Genomic DNA, 23,269 nt, shown 5'->3' with positions numbered 1-23,269 from the left:
CTTTTTTATTTTCAAATACGTTTGAATGAATTCCATAGTATTTATACACAAAATCTTAAATAACTATGTACACTATTTACATTAGCCTGACACTATAATAGATCTTAATGTATATAGTTACTTTATAAGTGTGTCCAATCCATTATCAGATTGTCTGATCAATTATTGTATAGTGTCAATCAATGATAAGACTTTTCCCCAAGAGTTGTTGATAAATAGCTTTGGATAAATTTTTAGTTCTTTAATTTTAATTTCCAATAATGCTGTGATCTTCACTAGGCTGTAAAAGTCTTCCAAAGTTGGTATTGTGTTTGTATTCCATCATCTTGTTATACACTTCCTTGAAATTGCAAGTATAGTCCACACTAGATACATGTTTGACCTATTCAAATGAGGACCTTCTTTCATATTTAATAATACAAGAGCTTTAGTTAAATACAATGATTCATTAAATAAAGCTTGTAGAAAGTTATTAATACCATTCCAAAATGGCTTAATTTTAACACAATCAAAGAAAATGTGGTTCCAATCTGTATTGTGTACTTGCTCACATCTCCAACATATTCCTTTTATGAAAGAACTACTTTTACTGATTCTGTCTAGGGTTAAAAATGCTCTGTGCAAGCATTTCCAATTAAACGCTTTCCAGTATTGTGTAAAGGATGTACATTTTATCAATAAGATATTTGTTTTAATATCTTCAGTTAACTGTATTGAGTGTCCTTTTGTTATATATTTCCAGCATGAGGTTTTGGGTATTGTTTTATAGTTTATCAATATTATGTAAAATTTTGAAATACTGTTTCCCATGTCAAAGTCATTATATATGATTTCATATATGTATCTCGTAAATGTAGGTATTTCTTTAAATGAAGAATTGTTAATTATTCTATGTAAATCTTATGAATATGACAGAATACTCTGTAAAGTTAGCCAGTCCTGTTGTGGAATTTTTAATGCTTGCATATCTAAAATTTTTAGTTCTTTGATACTTTGGAGCCAACAGACAAATCCTTTCTGTTCCCAGGAATTAATAATTTCTATATATATTTTATGTGGAAAGTTCTTTGTGACTATAAATGGTGTTAAAAGATCAAATCAGATTTTCAAATCTGTATTTGCATCAATAGTTTTCCTAAATTAGTTAATATAATAATTAATCATACGAGTTTTAGTGGGTTTAGTTATGTTATATTGCATACTAATACATAATATGTGCCATAGCAAATTGTTTTTATCTGTTATTTGATTTTTTTTTTTTTGTAAATCAAATTAATTTATTGATATTACAGTTAGTAAATCTTTCCAATTTGCAGAGTAATTTGGATTTATCCAAGCTGAGGTTGTTTTAGATATTGATGCGTTTATATATGTTTCTATATCAGGAAAGTTTAATCCTCCCTGTTTCCATGGTCTGATATGATGTATTAAAGCTATTCTGTTTCTTTTGGGAAACCATAAAAATGTAATTAGGCAGGAATTTACTTCTTTAAGTATATTCCTTTCTGGTAACAGTTGTATTGCCAAGGCTATATCTAGGATCTTGGGCAGTAAAACATTTTTATTAACTGTAGTCTATCTTCAAATGTTAGTATTATTTTGTTCCATTTTTCCACAGAGATTTTAATTGTAATTATGATATTATTGTAGTTTTTTGAGACTAATTCATTATTGTCCTTGCATAACTCATTTCCTAGCTATTTTAAGGTAGATTTGTGTTTCCCTTTGATGTGATCCCCTTAGTCTGCAGTTCTTTCTTTTATTTAAAAATAAACATTTTGATTTATTGAAATGGAGTCCTGAAATCATGTGAAATTTGTCAATTAATATATATAATTCTTCTAATGTCCCTTTTGTATTAATGTTAGTAATATGTCATCAGCAAATAGCATTACTTTAGAATTGTATTGTCATAAACATCTATTCTTTTGATTTTTATATTGTTATGAATTGAATCTGCCAATATTTCAATAGCCAGAGCAAACAGAATCGGTGACATGGGACATCCTTGTTTAGTGCCTTTTGTTATATGTATAGACTCAGAGGTAAAAGGACCTAACTTGACATATGCTAAATTACTTGTATATATATTCTTTAGGAGATGAACAAAGGATGCAGAAAATTCAAATAACATTAGGATTTTAAATAAATAGTCCCAATTTAGGGAATCAAAGCTTTCTCTATATCTCAGGCAATTATGAGTGTTTCTTTATTTACCTTTGTAACATAATCTATAAGAGAAATTATCCTTTTAATATTGTCATGTGTGTGACTATGATATATAAATCCAGTCTGATCATTATTTATTGTTTTGGATAGTGGTATTTTCAATGGGTGGCCATGATGGTGCAGCAGTTAGCATTGCCGCCTCACAGCAAGAGGTTCTCTGGTTCAATCCTCGGCTGGGGTGCTTTCTGTGCGGAATCTGCATGTCCTCCCTGTGGTCGCATGGGTTTCCTCCTGGTGCTCCGGTTTCCTCCCACATCCCAAAGACATGCTGTAGGTGGATTGGCTACTCTAAATTGGTCCTAGGTGTGAATGCATGAGTGTGTGTGCCTTCTGTGGAAGGTTGGGCACTGGGCTAGCAACTCGACACCATAAAACTCCACTGCCAATCATGAATGGACAGGTGATCCGCTGTGGCGATCCCTAACCGGGAAAAGCCAAAAGAAGAAGATAGTGGTATTTTCATTCTGTTAGTTAATATTGTCATAAATATCTTATAGTCATTATTTAATAATGATGTAGGTCTATATGAGGTACAGAGGTTTGGGGATTTATTTTCCTTTAGGATTGGTATGATTAAGGAATATCTCCAAGAGGGTGGTATTAAAGCTTGTGACTGAATTTCTAATAGAGTTTTATGGAAGAGGGATAGTATCTTTGAAGGAAAAAGTTTATATAGTTCCATAATTATGCCATCTATACCTGGAGCTTTATTATTTTTACCATCTTTTATTGCATATGTAATTTCTTTGTAGGATATGGGTGCTTGCAGATCTAGTTTTAATTTTTCTGTTTTTTTTTATATTAGAACATTTTCATCTAGATTTAATTGATCTATATGTATATTTTCATTTTGGAAATGTCCCATATAGTGATTTCTATGGGCATCAAGACTGTCACCTATATCCGAGGCATTTTTCTCTTTCTTTTCATGGAAGATACTTTTAATGTTATTAGCTTTTGATTGTATTTTGATTCTTGTGGATAAATTATGTAGATATTTGGGAGATGTGGCCAAAGTATTAATTTTTAGTTTTTCTAAAGCTAAACTAGTTTTATGTGTTAGATTTCCATTGCATTTATTGTTTTAATACTTCTACTTTCTTTTTCATCTGCAAATGATTTTGATTTTTTTAGCTTTTACTGACAAAAGTTTGGATTGTAGATCTAATAATTAAGAATACCATTCTCTGATTTTTTTTTATACCAAGTTCGGGTTTTACCATATATGTAAGCTTTTAATGAGTCCCATATCATTATTTTATTTATCTCTGTGGTGTAATTAATATCTAAGAAGAGCTGTAATTCAGATAATAACCAGGGTTTGAACTCTTTAATTTTAGTTATATATGCTGGAACTCTGGAGTTAAAGATTAATGGTTTGTACCCATTTTGAAGTTTTAGTATCAATAAATTGCGGTCCGAAAAGGGGCAAGGGGTGATTGAGAATGTAAGTATTTTAGAGTGTATGTCATGGGCAGCAAATATTTTATCTATTCTAGTTTAGGTACCAAATTTGTGATCTTGATGGGAAAACAAGAAAGATTTATCTTTTTTAAATTTGAAAGTATCTACAAGATGAAATGATTCTACCCACTTGTTTAAAGCTTTTGATGCAGCAGATGTACGCAGCAGTCTTTTATTTGTAGTTTCAGAAATATCAAATATACAGTTAAAATATCCTCCTAATATTAAGTTGCCTTTATAATTATTGAAAATGAAATCCAAGCATTTTTTAACAGTTCCTGTTCCAATGCCTGGGAACCAGTATAGATTGGCTAGGGTCGTTATTCTGTTATTATATTTAACTATTACTAATGCCATAAGGCCTTCTTTATCTTCATACTTATAAATGATTACTGGGTTAAGCACATTTGTTTTCCATAAAAGTGTTACCCCTTTTATCTTTGTCTTATAAGTGGATTGCACCAATATATATTCCTTAAGATTCCATTTGTAATTGTTATTTGTTTTGAAATGAGTTTCGTTAAGGAAGATAATTTGTGCTGTGTTCAGTTTTAAATATTTCAGTAGATTTGATCTCTTGCTAGGATTTTTAAGCCATTGGTATTTAAAGATAAAGCTAAATCCATCTTAGGTTATTTAGACTTATTGTTTGTTTTATTGGGACTATTAAACATTTTCCACTGATAACTATAAAGGGTACTTACGTATTATCGCAACCACATACTGTTAGCATTCAAGGCATTCTCTGCAACATTTCATTGTCAACGTGCCACCGGGAATGCTGAGAGTGTGTAGTTTTGAAAATATGTAAACCATACTCTCTCAGCCAGCCTGCAGAAGCCCTGAGGCAGTTGATTATGCAGACCATCCCTCAGGAAACAGTTGGGAGTATCTTCCATCTTCTTCCAGGCTGAAACACATTGGATCCCTGAAAAACGAAGCAAATTATTGATGTCAATTAATGAACCAGTGTAAACGAAAAGCCAACAGCCAGATGAATAAATCTAATTTAATAACGAAATAAATTTGTACAGCCACAAAACGAAATTTAAAAACGTCAAAAACAAACCACAAATATACGTAAGCGCTTTTCGTTTAAAAGTTTTAAACTTCATCAGACAATAACCTCCATTACATCACTTCCTTTTATAACCTTCACCAAATTCAAAAAATTGCGCCAAATTCTAAATCAAATTGGAGCATGCTCAGTTATAAATAAGTGAAAGATAGAATTTTTAAATGCCCAAAAGTCAAGGAATGCATAAATACAATGGATATGAACTAAATGGATAGAATTCAATATACAACACATGACAGACCAGCAGCTCCGTAGTAGGAAATATTTAATAGGACTACAAGAAAAAACTCTAGCGCCTCGGCCACTTGCCTTTAACAGAGTACAAACACTTGTTTACATCCCATACATTTATATCCCAGCTAAAACACATATTAGACAATTAATTAATTAGTTAATAAGCTACAATCATCTTTTTAAAGAGATAGCCTTCTAACCAAACTTTTAAACAAACTTTTAAACAAAACTTTTCCAGAAGCATTCCTGATTCAGTCCCGTAGGGAACATTGTATTGAATTTTAAAATCAGGAATGCTTCTTTTTTCCTCAGAATATATTTAACATATTCATCATTCATAAATTTATTTAAAACAATATTATCTAAAATTGTAACCACAAGCCCATCCAGGCTACCTTTATGAAATTCATTAAAATGTATAGCCACAGGACTAGTTAATTTATTATTTTTAATATCTCTAATATGTTCTTTTATCCTGCATGAAAACTGTCTTTTGGTTTCTCCTATATAAAATTTATTACAAGTACATTTGAGTCCATATATAACTTTTTCAGTTTTGCAGGTAAAATGCCCATTAGTTTGAAAGTTAATACCATTAATTGTAGTAAAAGTAGGACTCACATATTTACAGATACTACAATTTCCACATACCACTGTGCCTTTTCCATCTATACCCCTTCCTACATTAACCTTTGGCCTGTGAAATCTACTATGCACAATAACATCTTTTATGTTTCTTCCTCTATTAAAAGAAAAACATAACCTTTTTTGTTTTAAACAATCTACTTCTCTTCTAACAATATTCCAACGTTATTCACTTTTTCATATAAAATATCCACACGTTGAGTCAATTTAAGTATCAAAGCTGTTAAATTCCTAAACGACCCTTCAGTTCCTTCGATGGAATCATCCAGCTGTACGGCTATTTCGTCAGAACAAACTATAGACATACTGAAGGAAAACCAAACTAATGAACCAGGAAGGAAATAGTTTTAGTATACGTAATAAGAAATATGAAAAAGAAATTTAATTGCAAATCCAAAGCAGTTGTTTACTTAGTGAGGTGTAATTCCTGCGCCTCTTTTTACGTAGGTAAAACAGAAAGAATGTTCACACAGAGAATTTATGAGCATGCATACGCAATAAAGAATAAGAAAATGAATAATGCGTTAGCAAAACACGTAAATGAATGTATTAATCATAAATTTTATTATATGGTGATAGATCAAGTGGAAATAAAAGATAAAGACTCCTTGGAATTTAATTTTGGAAGAAAGAGAACTTATCTGGCAAATAAAGTTACAAGCAGATTCTTGGCCAGGTTTAAACGAAAGGAGTACTATAGGGCCAATTTTAAAATTAAAAGCGTTAACTCGAAATAAAATTAAAGATTAATGCAAAATTCATTTTAGGAATTTTATAATAAATATGAAGGAAGGTATGGAGTAATAAGTTAATGTAATGTAATTTAATTAGTTAAAACTTTTTATAATTTTATTATAGTATATTTTTTTAAAGATTGTGTAAGCTTGTGTTTCTATTAACAATGTAATATATATTCATTGTATAATATGTATTTATTTATTTATTATAATCAATTTTAATATGAATTTAGTATTTAATATAATCAATTCTATCCATTTAGTTCATATCCATTGTATTTATGCATTCCTTGATTTTTGGGTATTTAAAAATTCTATCTTCCACTTATTTATAACTGAGCATGCTCCAATTTGATTTAGAATTTGGCGCAATTTTTTGAATTTGGTGAAGGTTATAAAAAGAAGTGATGTAATGGAGGTTATTGTCTGATGAAGTTTAAAACTTTTAAACTAAAGCGCTTACGTATATTTGTGGTTTGTTTTTGATGTTTTTAAAGTTCGTTTTGTGGCTGTACAAGTTTATTTCATTATTAAATTGGATTTATTCATCTGGCTGGTGGCTTTTCGTTTACACTGGTTCATTAGTTTGGTTTTCCTTCAGTATGTCTATTGATGTCAATTAATTATCATTCTCAGTGACTGTATGATACTGCTGACTAAGTCATTCTCAGCGATGTTACTGAAATAACTCATGTCCTGAAAAGCGGTTGTTCACTTATCTGTTTATAGCCAACAGTCTCCCCCAGTACAGGCAACATCACAAAACAGTCATTGGATACAAGCTTATAGTCAAATGTTTGCATAACCCTCTAGCTTCCTTCTCCAAAATGTGTAACACTACCTTTCACAACTTTACAGATAGCTTTCACATAGCTGTCACCCAGTCAGGAATAAATTTACATTTTTTTACATTACATTTGTTAACCGATATAGTTTTAATGGGTATGCTTATTAAAACCACTTGCAGTTTTCTACTTGCCATTTTTTTACTTTTATGTTGCGCCCTTCTTTTTTATAGCTGATATTCCATTTTGAAAAGTATATTGGCCTTTCCTTGTTTGATTGCTGTGTTTTTACTGTACACAGGTGGGAAAGCAATGCTTATTAAAACCACTTGCAGTATTCTACTTGCTGTTTTCTTTTTCTGAAAGATGAGTGGGGTGAAAACTAGTAATGTATTATGACAACCACTTACTGTCAGCATACACGGCATTCTCGGCAGCATGTTCTTTAACTGACAATGGAATGTTTCCGAGAATGCCTTGAATGCTAACAGTGTGTGGTTGTGATAATATGTAAGTACCCTATAAAGTGTATGTTTGAGCTTTTAAAGGAAATTATCAGTTTTATACTTTGAGTGTTTACCAATAAAGTAATGTTTTGGTCAGGCATACTAAAAATGTTTTTGTGAAATACATTTTAATTATAACTGTTAACAAAACTAAGATCTGTACTAGCCATGGAATGAAAAACATTCCTAATCTGATGGATAAACCTAAGTCCATTAGATTATCACTCATACCTTGATAATCCAAAACATCTGAGCTCTATAAATTGAATTATCATATGGAGAATATTTGTAATATGAATAAGCAATATTTATGTTATTTTGAACAGCTATAGTAGTATTGTAGATTAGACAAAATTCTAATACAATATAAATGTCAACTTATTGTATAAGCAATTAATATTTACATGAAAGATAAATGACAAGCAATTCAGTCATAGTAAAGTAGGATGTATTAACCTCAGTAAAAGATTATAGCACCCAGTTATTTAACATATTCACTCTTTTTGATGAAGTCTTTCAAAACTAATTACTTAATATAAATAGATGGTAATAATATTTATACATAATGTTTATAATACAATGTATTTTACTGGATATATCAGAAGTTATATTTCATTGTTTGCCAGCATTTAAGCAATCACTTTGTTTGTTGCTAACTTACTTAAAGCATCACGTTTGTTTTATGTGAACATTGATGAACGTTAGTGCATTTTAACTATCAGTGCATCCCTCTACCCTCCATTTCCTACACATAAGGATTTTCATATCTGTCATTTCCTGTTATAAAATAAGTGAAATTATAGGTTAAAAACAACAAATTCACTTATTGTGATTAATGATTACAACTTCCCTTTCCATAATCATAAAAAGCCATTTTATGGTATATACTAAAAGTTTTTAGATTTTAATGGCAACATTCTATTTTGTATAATCAGCAAAGGTTAAACTGAGTGATTATTGTCAATTTAATGCTATTTGTTAAGAATATGATTGCTACATTCTATGACATTTCAAGTTCAGGCTTCTATTGTTTCTCTTGAACAACTTTGTCAGTTTGATGTCATGTATAAAACATTAGTTACATTGGTAACCGCTTAAGTATTATGTATGGTCAAGATGGGTTACAAAAACTACAATTCAAGTTAAAGCAATTACATGACTTGTTATGCATATTTACTTATATAAGAAAATCATCATGCTTCCCCTTGATGTTCAATATAGTGTATGTCATTTATGACAAGTTAAGACAGTAGTAATATTATACACAAGCCCGTGTTATTAAATCTTGTCTTTAAAATCTAAATTCAGCAGACTGCTTCATTTTATATGACAATTATATATTTTATGTCTAGATTGACTAAAATCATACATTACATAACTATTGTGTGTGTTTTTTTTTTTTTTGGCTGTTGCTTAGTTATTTAAGAGACCACAAGCTGTAATGCTTATTCTTATTATTAGCTCCTTCCGAGCATGTTTATACAGTCCACAGACTTTAAATTATGAGACCCTTCTAGTTTCTTATTTGTTATTAGTATATTTCCATCCTTACATACACACATATCAGTACTTCAAGCACAGTCAACATTGTCCATCCAGTTTTGCCAGAATACCATTCACTAGTTCATGTGGTGTGTTTCCAGGCTGTTCTTAAAATATCCAAACCAATATTTGTCCTGCTCCATTTTACCAGCCTGTTTCATGCATTGGCCACTCTGCCATTGAACCACTCAACACACCTTCCATTCCCACAGATATTTCCATGAAGGAAATCTGATGACTCTCTAGCACTTCCTGGCAACCCCAAACACCCCTAGAATCAGCTATCCCCATATGCCCAACACGTCCGAGCAAGCTCACCTCCCAGACCACTGCAAAGGATACTGCACAAGACCAAGTGCTCTTAGTGTTTCACAATAACTCAGACTTCTACTCTTACATAAGTCCTTAATGTGTTTGGACCAAAATACATTTTAAATATAAAATTGCACTTATTATTATATTTTTTTATCAAGAATTGACTTAATGAGCTGAACGAAGTGTTGGGAGACCATCAATATATGTACATGTGGTTTAAAACAGCCTTTTATTAAATATATTTTTTTAAACCAAAAACGTCATTGCCGAGAATCATCTCAGAGGCTCCTAAGAGCTGTTAAGCATTATTGTCACTCTGTCTCCATTACCATAGCAACCTGGGAGTGTCTGTTTCTGTTAGTATGTCTGTGTACTGCATACCAGAGGCTTGAGATGCACCTGAAGCAAAGCTTCACTTCATTGCAACTTCAATCCTAAATTCCCTCCCTTTCAGTGAGGCAGCAGCCAGGAAAAGAATGGAAAGCAAACAGATAAACAAAAAAAAAAAACTCCTAACAAGCTGCCACAACAAGAGATAACACATTCTTCCAACCTTCCCACCTCTCACTCACCAGATGTATAAACTATTCTCTGCTAAAATATCCCAAATCACAGTTTTATCCACCCCCTTCCCCTGGATCCAGGCTAAAACACCAAATGTCTCTTCTTACTACACAAGCATCAGTAAACCTTGATCACAAGCCACAAACCACAGCTTCCCGGAGACAAAAAAACGGCAACATACAACAGCTGCCAGACACAGCTGCATCCACACACACCATGTCAGGCTTCATCAAACAGCACTCAAAGCTATGATACCTGCCATAACTGATATTAACTATGTTTAGACAGAATAATAATGACATTTGTATTAGCTGCCAGACACACCTGCATCCACACACACCATATCAGGATTGATCAGACAGCACTCAAAGCTATGATACCTGTCAAAATAGATATTGACTATGTTTAGACAGAATAATAATGACATTTGTACTAGCTGCCAGACATGACTGCATCCACACACACCATATCAGGATTGATCAGGCAGCACTCGAAGCTATGATACCTGCCATAATTGATATTAACAATATTTAGACAGAATAATGATGACATTTGTACTAAGAGCTTGCTACTATTATTTAACCAGGATATACATGATCATCTTCTTCTTCTTCTTCTTCTTCTTTCAGCTTTTCCTAGTTAGGGGTCGCCACAGCGGATCACCATGTCCGCACATTAATTGGCAGTGAAGTTTTACAGTGTCGAGTTGCCAGCCCGGCGCCCAACCTTCCACAGAAGGCACACACACATGCACACCTAGGGCCAATTTAGAGTGTCCAATCCACCTGCAGCATGTCTTTGGGATGTAGGAGGAAACCGGAGCACCCGGAGGAAACCCACGCGACCACAGGGAGGACATGCAGACTCCGCACAGAAGGAACCCCAGCCGAGGATCGAACCGGAGAACCTCTTGCTGTGAGGCGGCAATGCTAACCACTGCACCACCGTGGCTGCCCTTTATATACATGAAATTTCTATATTATACTTTAACTGAAGAAGGCATTAGTCTCCATAGCAGCATTTTTTTTTCAAAACACTTTACTGATACTGCTATTATATATGATGCTTAGTTAATTAATTACTTAAATTATTATAAGTAAAATCAATGAAAAATGAACAATATAAGTATTCACTGAGTTCAAGTAGGGGAATAGAAACTTCTATGTTTGTATTATATGTTGCTTTGTTTGGCTTATATATAATGTAAACAGTAACCCATCTTGACCTACCTTTGCTTGTGAAGAATTATTTGACTCTGAGCATTCTGAATAAATAATTACTGTTTCTCAGTTGTTTAAGAAACCCTCCTTTAATAAAAAAAGATGACAAGTGATGTACCATATCAGTTGATACTTTGAAAGATGTAGTTGCAAGAGTTATTTTTTGGGACAGCTATCTTAGAATCAGTTTTTTGTTTCTTATAGGTTCATAGGTTCATACTAGGCTATCTGCCCTAGGGCATTTATAAGCCTAGCCAGAATGTGTTTGGCTTTCACCACCCATTTTAAATTTATTTTGCTATGCCCTTTTTCGAGGTTAGTATACTGTGCCTCTGTCTAACAGTGACACAGAAGTGATACCCGGGATAAACCTACGATCTCCCATCCACTCATCAAGATTCCTCTTGAAGAGAGTCAATGAGGAACTCTGCCTAAGTTGGACTGGGATTTTATTCCAGAGTAAAGGGAGCCTCTGGGTTATGAATCTGTCCCTCCAGCATGTCCTATTTATTTCAGTGCTGAGGTTCATGTCTCTCGAGCGCGTAGCTCGATGGGATTTGGATTTTCTGAGGTGCAGCATGTCCATTAATTCCGGGTTGGACATGGCTTTATATGTCAGGCACAGATCATCTCTGAACAGGCGGTATGCCACTGAGTAGAGCTGGAGTTTCTTTAACCGGGCAGCATATGGCATCTGTTTGAGCCCTTTGATCCTCTTGGTGAGGTACTTTTGGCGTCTTTCCAGTTGCTGCAGGTGTCTGGTAAGGTACATCCCAAAAGGGGCATTGTACTCAATTATGGGCCTGATGAGGGATGAGTAAAGAGGCACGATGACCTCCCCTGATCTAGATGTGAATCCCTTCATGATTAGGTGGGCTATATAAAATGTTTTTCTAACCACTTTGGCCATGTGGTTGTCAAATGAGAGATTGCTATCAACTTGGGTCCCCAGGTCCCAATTAATTCTTCTGTACTTAATGGATTACCACCTATGTGGTAATTTGTGGGCACTTAGTTTTTGCCAAAGGGGATGACTATACACTTTTTGGCATTTAGCTTGAGGCCATGGCTCTGGCACCAGTTGTCTTTTTCTATGAGGCCCTTTTGGAGGATGCTTGTGTCGGCTGGAGAGTCAATTATGGCGCCCAGTTTGCAGTCATCTGCGAACTTGGTCAGCCACAGTCCTTCCGTGTTGGCCTGTACCTCCGAGAAATATATACCGAACAAGAGAGGTCCCAGGACTGAGCCTTGTGGGACACCACTTGTAACTGGTTTGGAGTCTGACATGGCTCCAGCAATTCTAACCATGTGGGTTCTGTCCTTGAGCCAGTTTGCAATCCATCTAGTGACATAGGGGTTTATATTTAAGCTGGTGAGCTTATCTATAATGCCCGAGTGGGGTATTGTATCGAAGGCTTTTGCGAGGTCCAGGTAGGCTGTGTGGACCACCTTCCCCTCGTCAATGGCCTTGGTGACTGTTTCAAAGAAATCAACCAGGTTTAAGAGGCAGGAATTGCCCTTAACAAAGCCGAACTGGGTAGGATCCAGTGTCTGTAGGTCCCCAATATCTTTATTTATGAGGTCCATGATGATCCTTTCCATAGCTTTGCAGACCAAGCTAGTCAGTCTTATGGGGCGATAGTTTCCAGGATCTGTTGAGGCACCACCTTTATGGAGAGGGACCACTGTTGCTGTACACCACTCTTTGGTCACATATCCTGTAGTAAGGCTGAGATTGAACAGTAGTTTTATGTTTGGGTTTAGCTCTTCTTGGAGTTTATGTAGGACACAGCCCGGGACACCGTCTGGTCTCTTTCTAGCACCAGTCCAATGATTTGTTTATTTTATTCTTTTAAGAGTAGAGACCATCCATTCCATTTCTTCTGGTATAGACACTATGTTGTTGTTTTTGAAGAATATAGTAGCTTCTTCTAAGTCATTAAAGGTTCTCATCTCATTGGCAAAAAGTATTTTTATCTTGGCTGGAAAGGCTAGCTGTGCTTTAATGTTGTTGTGTTTCAACTGTTTTATTATTGGCCAGATGTTTTTCCTTTGTTCTAGTATTCTGTGAGAATAATCATTGTCAAACCTTATCAGGCTTTGATTGTATTTTAAGGGTGATTTTCTCCAAGCAGATTTTAATATTAGTTCCTTTGTCCAGAAATGAAAAAAAATTATAACTATGGATCTAGGTGGAGTATTTGTTGAGTTAGAAGTAGGCTTCCTCAGTGCTCTATGCACCCTTCCAATTCCAAATGAAAGTCCCTCTTTCAAGTTTAAAAATTTAGGAATCCAGGTTGTTAAGAATGAAGTAATGTCTTCTCCTTCAATGTTTTCAGGCAGACCAAAGCTCCTTATGTTGTTTCTACTTTCCCTTTTTTGTAAGTCATCTAGTTTGTTAAGCAGCCACTTTTAAAGATTTATGGTAATAGAATGTATGTTTGAAGACATCAGGAAAGGTAATATTAATAACTTAACTGAACAAACGGAGTCAAAGTGGATAATTAGATTAAGGGGGGACTTTGGGCATGGCCTGAATGATAGACTAATTATCAGACCAAAGCTCAAAGCAAGACCTTTGAGTAAGAAATAAAGAATGAATTTGTTATGGTTTGATAGTTTTAGTTTTTATTATTTCTCTCTCTCTCTCTCTCTCTCTATATATATATATATATATACCTTTTTACATTTTTACATATTTGTACCTACTCAGCACAGATCCTCGTGGTGGCCAGCAGAGTAATCCAAGCTTCAGAGAGCTAAAAAAGCGACTTTACCTGATTTAAGTATATTTTTTGTGGCTTTCCACTTCTATTTATCTAGCAACTGTATTTCGCCTGCTTGCTGATACATTGTTATTGTTTTTCTGCATTTATTCTGTTATTGCACTTGAATTCTCAGTTTGTTACTTTTAAAATCTGTAATTGTTGCAAATTGTTTGTGTAGGCTGTGATAGCCAATTTTTAGCATTTATAAGTGTCTACTGTATCTGTTTCTGCTTGTTTCTGAAAAAAAAAAAAAAAAAAATATATATATCTCTTGTTTTCCCGCCTTACTGAGCTAGAGTAGTCCAGTTTCAGAGCTTGCTGATCCCTGGACTTTGTTTGCAGTTCCTGTTACTGATTCTTTGCCAAATTTGGAGGTAGGAAGTTCCCTTGCTTACCAGTGGGAGTGGGAAGCATTAAGCTGCCTGTTGGTCCAGTTTTGTGAGGTTTCAGCCAGTAACTTGTAGTCTATTGGTCGTTTTGGGCCAGTTCCTAGCTTCTTTCAGCCCCCTGATATAAAACACGCTAAACACGCGTTTTTCAGCTTGTACCTACTCAGCACAGATCCTCGTGGTGGCCAGCAGAGTAATCCAAGCTTCAGAGAGCTAAAAAAGTGACTTTACCTGATTTAAGTATATTTTTTGTGGCTTTCTACTTCTATTTATCTAGCAACTGTATTTTGCCTGCTTGCTGATACATTGTAATTGTTTTTCTGCATTTATTCTGTTATTGCACTTGAATTCTCAGTTTGTTACTTTTAAAATCTGTAATTGTTGCAAATTGTTTGTGTAGGCTGTGATAGCCGATTTATAGCATTTATAAGTGTCTACTGTATCTGTTTCTGCTTGTTTCTGAAAAAAAAAAAAATATCTCTTGTTTTTCCGCCTTACTGAGCTAGAGTAGTCCAGTTTCAGAGCTTGCTGATCCCTGGACTTTGTTTGCAGTTCCTGTTACTGATTCTTTGCCAAATTTGGAGGTAGGAAGTTCCCTTGCTTACCAGTGGGAGTGGGAAGCATTGAGCTGCCTGTTGGTCCAGTTTTGTGAGGTTTCAGCCAGTAACTTGTAGTCTATTGGTCGTTTTGGGCCAGTTCCTAGCTTCTTTCAGCCCCTTGATATAAAACACGCTAAACGCGCGTTTTCCAGCTTGTACCTACTCAGCACAGATCCTCGTGGTGGCCAGCAGAGTAATCCAAGCTTCAGAGAGCTAAAAAAGCGACTTTACCTGATTTAAGTATATTTTTTGTGGCTTTCCACTTCTATTTATCTAGCAACTGTATTTCGCCTGCTTGCTGATACATTGTTATTGTTTTTCTGCATTTATTCTGTTATTGCACTTGAATTCTCAGTTTGTTACTTTTAAAATCTGTAATTGTTGCAAATTGTTTGTGTAGGCTGTGATAGCCGATTTATAGCATTTATAAGTGTCTACTGTATCTGTTTCTGCTTGTTTCTGAAAAAAAAAAATATATATCTCTTGTTTTCCCGCCTTACTGAGCTAGAGTAGTCCAGTTTCAGAGCTTGCTGATCCCTGGACTTTGTTTGCAGTTCCTGTTACTGATTCTTTGCCAAATTTGGAGGTAGGAAGTTCCCTTGCTTACCAGTGGGAGTGGGAAGCATTGAGCTGCCTGTTGGTCCAGTTTTGTGAGGTTTCAGCCAGTAACTTGTAGTCTATTGGTTGTTTTGGGCCAGTTCCTAGCTTCTTTCAGCCCCCTGATATAAAACACGCTAAACGCGCATTTTTCAGCTTGTACCTACTCAGCACAGATCCTCGTGGTGGCCAGCAGAGTAATCCAAGCTTCAGAGAGCTAAAAAAGCGACTTTACCTGATTTAAGTATATTTTTTGTGGCTTTCCACTTCTATTTATCTAGCAACTGTATTTCGCCTGCTTGCTGATACATTGTAATTGTTTTTCTGCATTTATTCTGTTATTGCACTTGAATTCTCAGTTTGTTACTTTTAAAATCTGTAATTGTTGCAAATTGTTTGTGTAGGCTGTGATAGCCGATTTATAGCATTTATAAGTGTCTACTGTATCTGTTTCTGCTTGTTTCTGAAAAAAAAAAAAAAAAAAAAAAAAATATCTCTTGTTTTCCCGCCTTACTGAGCTAGAGTAGTCCAGTTTCAGAGCTTGCTGATCCCTGGACTTTGTTTGCAGTTCCTGTTACTGATTCTTTGCCAAATTTGGAGGTAGGAAGTTCCCTTGCTTACCAGTGGGAGTGGGAAGCATTGAGCTGCCTGTTGGTCCAGTTTTGTGAGGTTTCAGCCAGTAACTTGTAGTCTATTGGTCGTTTTGGGCCAGTTCCTAGCTTCTTTCAGCCCCCTGATATAAAACACGCTAAACACGCGTTTTTCAGCTTGTACCTACTCTGCACAGATCCTCGTGGTGGCCAGCAGAGTAATCCAAGCTTCAGAGAGCTAAAAAAGCGACTTTACCTGATTTAAGTATATTTTTTGTGGCTTTCTACTTCTATTTATCTAGCAACTGTATTTTGCCTGCTTGCTGATACATTGTTATTGTTTTTCTGCATTTATTCTGTTATTGCACTTGAATTCTCAGTTTGTTACTTTTAAAATCTGTAATTGTTGCAAATTGTTTGTGTAGGCTGTGATAGCCGATTTATAGCATTTATAAGTGTCTACTGTATCTGTTTCTGCTTGTTTCTGAAAAAAAAAAAAATCTCTTGTTTTCCCGCCTTACTGAGCTAGAGTAGTCCAGTTTCAGAGCTTGCTGATCCCTGGACTTTGTTTGCAGTTCCTGTTACTGATTCTTTGCCAGATTTGGAGGTAGGATGTTCCCTTGCTTACCAGTGGGAGTGGGAAGCATTGAGCTGCCTGTTGGTCCAGTTTTGTGAGGTTTCAGCCAGTAACTTGTAGTCTATTGGTCGTTTTGGGCCAGTTCCTATCTTCTTTCAGCCCCCTGATATAAAACACGCTAAACGCGCGTTTTTCAGCTTGTACCTACTCAGCACAGATCCTCGTGGTGGCCAGCAGAGTAATCCAAGCTTCAGAGAGCTAAAAAAGCGACTTTACCTGATTTAAGTATATTTTTTGTGGCTTTCCACTTCTATTTATCTAGCAACTGTATTTCGCCTGCTTGCTGATACATTGTTATTGTTTTTCGGCATTTATTCTGTTATTGCACTTGAATTCTCAGTTTGTTACTTTTAAAATCTGTAATTGTTGCAAATTGTTTGTGTAGGCTGTGATAGCCGATTTATAGCATTTATAAGTGTCTACTGTATCTGTTTCTGCTTGTTTCTGAAAAAAACAAAAAAAACAAAAAAATATCTCTTGTTTTCCCGCCTTACTGAGCTAGAGTAGTCCAGTTTCAGAGCTTGCTGATCCCTGGACTTTGTTTGCAGTTCCTGTTACTGATTCTTTGCCAAATTTGGAGGTAGGAAGTTCCCTTGCTTACCAGTGGGAGTGGGAAGCATTGAGCTGCCTGTTGGTCCAGTTTTGTGAGGTTTCAGCCAGTAACTTGTAGTCTATTGGTTGTTTTGGGCCAGTTCCTAGCTTCTTTCAGCCCCCTGATATAAAACATGCTAAACGCGCGTTTGCGCGATTTAGCGCGGAGTTGCCACTGTTGCACACTAGGGCAGCGCCGGTTAAGCAGGTTTAAAATATTCGGGCTACCTAAAGTCCACTCTTCAAATTTTCCCTTAAAACTACCTTCCTCGAACTATACTACTGATCTAATCAGCGTATCCTATAACTAAAAAGATCATCTCTACCTGACTCCTAGTAGACTATTTTCTATCTGTTAAACCTAGCACTTGCTCCTACAGTACTTATCACCTTGATACAGCACTCTTGTTATAGATAGTACCCCAAAAAGGCAAACCCCATTTCTCGGTCACCCACATCCCCCGGAATCTCTTTTAAAGTTTTTTTGTCTATTCCTTCTAGCATGTCGAGGGATCAGTTGCTAGTGTCCTCTCCTGCTCAGCTGGTGAACCTGGGAATATTGAGGCAATGTTACAATTGCCTCATGTACACAGACAACCCTCTCCTCCTCCCACAAAACACAAATACATGCGAGAGATGCAACTATACGGCCAAACTGGAGGCTGAGCTCTCTCAACATAGGACTGGCAAGACCAGACAGGAGGAGAAGGTTACCACACACACTATAGACCCAGTCTCACATAGTACCATCCCAACCTCAAATCATACACATAAACACACAAAGACATACTCGGAGGCTCTGATCAAAAATCTACCAAAACAGCAGAGGCCACCAAAGCAGACACCCAAACAACTACCACCTCAGAACACAACACCTGCAACACATAGACCTCACAGTCAGAGTGTCAAACAGTCACAGCCCTTAAGGCCAAACACAATGCCAGACACACTAGTCATTGGTGACTCCATAGTCAGACACACTGACGTCCCGCTCACCAGACTGAGTAAGGAGAGGGTTACAGTAAGCTGCCTGTCAGGCGCTAGAATCTGCCACATAACGCAAGCACTCAGGTCTCTCAACAGCAGGTACAAATATGACTCAGTCATTGTCCACGCTGGTGTAAATGACCTGAGATGTACCTCCTTGGACTACATGAAAAGAGACATTGAGGAGCTCTCCGATTATGTAGCCCAGGCAGGTATGACCCTGACCTTGAGCAGTATCCTACCTTCACCAAGAATGATGCCACAATACAGAGATAAGATGATCAGCTTTAACAATTGGCTTAAACTCTGGTGTCATTCAAAGGGGATCCAATGTCTGTCTGCCTTGGATGACATGCTGGACAAGCCACGCTGCTTCGCAAGGGACGGCTTGCACCTGTCACCCCTGGGATTCCAGATATTGGCAAAGGCTCTTGCCACCCCCATAGTGCCTTTTTTAGGCAAGGCTCAAATTCTAAACCTACCACCCTAGAACACAAAAAAGAAAAAAAGTTAAGGGTAATGCTGCTCAATGCCAGAAGTCTCAATCTCAAACTGCACGCACTCGAGGCCCTTCTCAGTATGGAGAACATCGATGTCTGTGCTGTGACAGAAACCTGGTTCAAGGCTCCTGAGAGCACCCCAGCACTATCAGGTTTTACCTCATATCATGCATTCCGGCCCCAAAATCCGGACAATACCAAGAAAGGAGGGGGGTATCCATATTCATCAAGGACACCCACACCTCAAGATTGGTGGCAACGCATGATGCATCGGAGACCATCCAGGTGCAATTAACCATAGGCAAGACTGCTCTGCAAATTGTAGCATGTTACAGGCCACCCTCACAAACTCAGGAACCTCACACGGCTTTCCTGAAAACACTGGAGGGGATAAATGTATCTCCAAACACCATCATACTAGGTGACTTCAATTACCCTAATATAGACTGGGAACACTACTGAAGCCCAAACACCCTAGCCCAAAAGTTCCTGGAATTCATAAACTCAAACGCCATGGAACAACTAGTCACCATCCCCACAAGAGGAGAAAACATACTTGATCTCATCATCACGAACATGGGAGCACAATGTTCAACACTGGAAGTATACCCCTCACTGGTGAGATCAGATCACAAACTAATCTCGCTGGAGGTCCTCATCCCACCCCACCTGAAATAAAAAGACCACAGTAAAGAACTTCTCAAAGCCGACTTCACACTTCTAAAGACTAGTGTGGTCTCCTTTAAGGCCCCGAGCCGGAAAACAGTACTCAAGCCGCTGAATCACTTACAAATGCCTTCTACCAGCACCTGCAGGACTGCATGGATAAGGCAATCCCAAGCAAAACAAAGACTCTTTGTACCAAAGGCAAGCGTCCAATCTGGTGGACCCCAGCCATAAACAAACTCTACAACAAAAGGAGGAAGCTACTACAAGATAGAGCAAAATCCTTAAAAGGTAAGACACCTTTGATCACTATAAGTAAAAAACTAAGAGCTCTCATAAAATCATCCAAAGCAAATTTTGAGAGAAAAATAGCTAAAGACTCAAAAGACAATCATAAGGCCTTCTTTAGCTATGTTAGAAACCTGGGAGGAAACTCCCAGATATGCCCAGAACTAGTTCAAAATGATGTGAAGATTACTGATCCTACAGACATTGCCAACATACTGGCTGACAGGTTCAATGCAAACTCCCCAAAGGAGAGATATCTATACCAAACGATTGCAGCCCCCCAAACATCTCTAACGCCCAAGTGAGAACTGCTCTCTCCAAAGCAAAAAACACAGCATCCATGGGACCTGATGGTGTCCCCGGCTGTGTGCTCCATGAACTCAATGAGGAATTAAACCCACAGCTAGGACAGCTGTTTAATCATAGTCTCACCTCTGGATACGTACCCAGGGAGTGGCGCACTGCGACTGTGGTCCCACTTCACAAAGGCGGTGCCTCCACCGACCCTGGAAATTACCGGCCCATTAGCTTGACAAGCCTTATCTGCAAAGCCATGGAGAGGATCATAATGGATCTCATAAATAAAGACATAGGAATTTGCAGACTTTGGATCCAACCCAGTTTGGCTTTGTCAAAGGCAGATCATGCCTTTTAAACTTGGTTGACTTTTTCGAAACAGTCACCAAAGCCATTGATGAGGGAAAGGCAGTCCATACAGCCTACCTCGATCTGGCGAAAGCCTTCGATACAATACCCCACTCGGGTATCATTGAAAAACTCATCAGCTTAAATGTTAACCCATATATCACAAGATGGGTTGCAAACTGGCTGAGTGACAGAACCCACAGGGTCAGAGTTGCTGGCACCATGTCAGACTCAAAGCCTGTCACAAGTGGTGTCCTACAGGGCTCAGTCCTGGGCCCACTCTTGTTTGGCATCTACTTTTCCGAAGTACAAGCAAACACAGGAGGGTTATGGCTGACAAAGTTTGCAGATGACTGCAAACTGGGCGCTGTAGTCAAAAACACATCTGACACAGATATCCTTCAGAAGGGTCTCACAGAAATGGATAACTGGTGCCAGAGCCATGGCCTAAAGTTAAATGCCAAAAAATGCATAGTCATACCCTTCGGGAAAAACAAGGTTACCCCTAGCTACCATATAGGTGGCAATCCACTGAGCACAGAAGAAGTTATCAGGGACCTGGGGACCCAGGTTGACAGTAGCCTGTCATTCGACACCCATGTAGCTAAAGTAGTTAGGAAGACCTTCTACATTGCCCACCTTATCATGAAGGGATTCACATCTAGATCAAGGGAGGTCATAGTCTCCCTATACTCATCACTCATCAGACCAATGATTGAGTACAATGCTCCATTCAGAATGTATCTGACCCGACACTTGCAGCAGCTGGAAAGGCCACAAAAGTTCCTCACCAAAAGGATAAAGGGTCTCAAAAATCTGTCCTATGCTGCCCGACTGAAAGAACTCCAGCTCTATTCATTCGCTTACCACTTGCTCAGAGGTGACCTGTGCCTGACATACAAGGCCATGTCAAACCCAGATTTGATGAATATGCTTCACCTCAAAAAATCTAGATCCATCAGAGCCACAAGGGCGGGAGACTTAAACCTCGACACGGCTATTAATAGGACGTGCTGGAGGGATAGATTCATCACTCAAAGACTCCCTATGCTGTGGAACAAAATCCCGGTATATGTGAGGCAGAGCACCTCACTGGCCTTGTTCAAGAGAAATCTTGACCAATGGATGGGAGATCGCAGATATACCCCAGGGATTACCTCAGTGTCACTGCTCGACAGAGGCACAGCAAAATAATGGGTATAGTTCCCCATACTAAAGGGGTGGCGTAAGCCACAAAACTATGGGCTAGGCTTGTAAATGCCCTCGGGCAGATAGCCTAGTATGAACCTATGAACCTATATCTATATATATATATATATATATATATATATATATATATATATATATATATGTTCATATTTATTATTTTATTATTTTTCATGTTTATGCACTTTTTTGGATGTATTTTGCTTTTTATTTATGCTATTCCATGAACAGCTGTTTTTGTTATGTAGTAATGCTTAAAAGTAACTAATATATTTTTTATATTATTTTTTACTATCAGTATACCTTTAATATCAACTGTGGTCAGTCATGTGATGTGTTGAATTAAGTATTTATCGGATTTGGCCTGTGGTTTATTATACATCTGATGAAGTAGCTTTGCTACGAAAGCGCTTATGTACTTGGTTTGTTTTATATTACATGGAAGTTATACTGGAATTCCTCGCTGTCCTTTGATCCTTCTGTGTTTGTTGTGTGATATACATTTTTATCGTTGCTGGACCCGAGTTCTGGTTTTGGTTTGTGGCTTATGTTTTTACTGAGATTTTAATATTAGTTCCTTGTCCAGAAATGAAAAACAATTATAACTATGGATCTAGGTGGAGTATTTGTTGAGTTAGAAGCAAGTTTCCTCAATGCCCTATGTACCCTTTCAATTTCAAATGAAAGCCCCACTTTCAAGTTTAAAAATTCAGGAATCCAGGTTGTTAAGAATGAAGTAATGCCTTCTCCTTCAATGTTTTCAGGCAGACCAAAGATCCTTTTGTTGTTTCTCCTTTCCCTGTTTTCTAAGTCATCTATTTTGTTAAGCAGCCATGTATTCTGTTCTTTTTGGAATTTTTCCTCTTTGAGTCTCCCTTTAATGTCATTTAGAGAAGTCTCTATATTTGTTATTTGGTATGGTGTTGCTGAAATAGCTACTTAAGGTTATCAGTCTGTTTTTGAGAATTTAATTTGAAGTTTTCTAAGTCATTTTTAAAGCCATCCATCTTCAAAGATAGATGCTGTAATGGAGATGTCATCAATTGCAGTTCTTTTTTCAAAGCAGCATCTGGATGAGAATTTCTTGAGTTACTCATATTCAGTGACTCAGTATGTCTCCAAGTTACTTGACAGGAACATTTTTGTATATCTCCACCAAAACTGATATGTATGTAGTTTAGTAGTTTATCTATAGATTTCTGATGTTTTAAACTTGAAAATAATAACATTTTCCTATATTATTATACTAGTTTATGGAGCTCTCAAAATTCACTGCTCTCGGTTGGCCATCTAGGCTCCGCCCACCTGAATGTATATTTCTCACGTTTTTGGTGCATTAAGTACATGAATGGTCTGTATAGTAAATCATTTTTAGAGAAGAATTATTCTTATAGCTTGTTACAAAAAAGCTGACAAATATTTCAGATAAGAAAATTCATTTGCAAATTGACATATTTTCTACATTTACCTTTTCTACAGTGTTTTAT

General features: G+C 36.8%; 1 protein-coding gene across 1 annotated transcript in view; it reads left to right on the top strand.

The window, feature by feature from the left end:
* The window catches only part of LOC122798578 (acrosin-like), a 174,269-nt gene that overhangs the window by 149,922 nt on the left and 1,078 nt on the right, over window positions 1-23,269 (top strand). The gene's annotated exons all lie outside the window — the stretch shown is intronic.

This window comes from Protopterus annectens, chromosome 1.part0 (assembly GCF_019279795.1).
Source record: "Protopterus annectens isolate FY-2018-M chromosome 1.part0, PAN1.0, whole genome shotgun sequence".
NCBI classification, from domain to species: domain Eukaryota; kingdom Metazoa; phylum Chordata; order Ceratodontiformes; family Protopteridae; genus Protopterus; species Protopterus annectens.
The sequence above is the reverse complement of the archived record's forward strand: the minus strand, read 5'-3'. Positions and strand labels throughout refer to the sequence as shown.